This window comes from Poecilia reticulata, linkage group LG16 (genome assembly GCF_000633615.1).
Source record: "Poecilia reticulata strain Guanapo linkage group LG16, Guppy_female_1.0+MT, whole genome shotgun sequence".
Taxonomy (NCBI): Eukaryota; Metazoa; Chordata; class Actinopteri; order Cyprinodontiformes; family Poeciliidae; genus Poecilia; species Poecilia reticulata.
The window spans coordinates 2,593,871-2,595,823 of record NC_024346.1 but is presented as its reverse complement, the minus strand read 5'-3'; positions in this window follow the sequence as shown (position 1 = coordinate 2,595,823).

The following is a 1,953-nucleotide window of genomic DNA, read 5'->3' as shown; positions in this document are numbered from 1 at the left end:
TGTGTGTGTGTGTGTGTGTGTGTGTGTGTGTGTGTGTGTGTGTGTGTGTGTGTGTGTGTGTGTGTGTGTGTTTTCCTCAGTTAAAACTGTTAAGGTTATTTAATCCCTGTGCCACTTTTCCCAATGGTCAGATGGCTTTAAAATAAAAACTCAATCTAGTTTATTGTCCTCGCACACACACGCATACACACACATTGATACACTTGGAGCTTGTCAGTCTGTTTCCTGCCACCCTGTAGTGTGTGTTTAAGTGAATCACCAACATGTGTGAGAGCTTTGCGACTGACAGGCTGTTAATCCTTCACCCCCTCCTCCCTCCTGAACCTTCATCCTCATGTCTCGTCCCTCCCGCTCCTCTTCCTCGATCACTCCTCTCAGTCTGTTTGGAGATTTCTGCTTTCTCTCTTTACCTTCTCATTCTTTGTCATTCCTGTGGGTTTTTTAGATCGTTGTCCTGAATATTGTCCTTTGACTTTTATCTGTATCTTGTGCAGTTCTTGTCTTCCTCCTGCTTTTCTCTTCCTTTTTTCTCATAAGTTGTTTTTCTCTTTTCCACAACAAAGTATTAGGGCCATAAGTAAAAAGAAAATTACGAGAATAAAGCAATAATATTTTGAGAATAAAGTTGTAATATTAAGACTTTCTTCTTGTTTTATTTTATTTTCTATTTTCTTAGTGTCATACTTTTCTTCTCATCTTAATATTTTTACTTATATTTTCTCTCCTGCTCCTTTTTTATGTCTGTTTGCTCTTAATTTTCCATTTTTTCTCGTTTTCTTCTCCATTATCTTTCACTTGAAGTCCAGGAAGGAAAGCCAGACATCTCTCTGCTCTGCAACACTCTCCTAATTCATGTAGGACAAAAGTGGCCAACTCCAGTCCTCAAAAGCCCGTCTCCTGTATGTCTTAGGGTTTCTCTGGTCCAATACGTATGAAACCAGCGATGGTTCATGAACATGCTCCTACAGAATCTGATCACATGCTGAGATGGAAATTCAGCCACCAGCGTTGCAGCAGGACACACCAAAAGAATCTAGTTCAGAGATTTAGCAAGAGATACAAATCGGATCTCCTTGAAATCCACAATTATTTTTTCATGCAAACATTTCTAATTTGTGCTTCAAGATTCCAACTTGAATTCAGGTAAATGAACGACTTCCACTTTTATCACATTTGTTTGGAAGGTTCACCATTGAAGTGTAGATTTTCTTTTTCAGATGAAATCACCAGCTTCTGGAAGGTCGTTTATGCAAATTTAATGGTACAAGTGTTTTCTTCTTCGATGGATGCCATTAACCGGGCTTCTGGGATGTTTACAAGATTCATGAATCATTTAGTTGTTGCAAGTAAAATCAGATGAAAAACAATAACTTCAAAGAGCTTTTTTTGAGCTGCTGTTATCCGCCTGCAACAAAATTTATTTCTTGTTACTTAAGCATAATTTTGGATTATAGGTTTAAGGATTTCCCTTCCATCTTTTTTTAATAATCTCTCACATGTGGAGAATTAAAAGATTCACACTACTTTGCAAATTATTTTGTCTGTCCTCTCATCCTTTATTTGGGATCTCCTTGTCTAACATAAGACCGGCTGCCCTCTTTCATCACCGTTGCATTAATCGCATTAAAAAAGACCCTCTCTGGTTTTGTTTCTGTAACGTGTATGAGTTAAAATTTGCCCTATTCTTCCCAGGCAGTCAGGTGGAAGAGCAGAAACGTTTCATCCACATTAAGAAGACGCTGTGGGTGTCTGAGGGTGATGGAGCCACGAAGTCCACCGGTCCGGCTGACATGATGCGAGAGACAAGCAGGACACCAGCTCTGGGCCTCGTTACTCAAGCTCCATTAAGCTTCACGCTTAAATTATACCCTAATACCTGTTGTCACGGTGATGCACTGGGCTGAAAACATTTATGCAGGCCACGGGGGCTGAAAACTGCCCCCGTGTGCAACA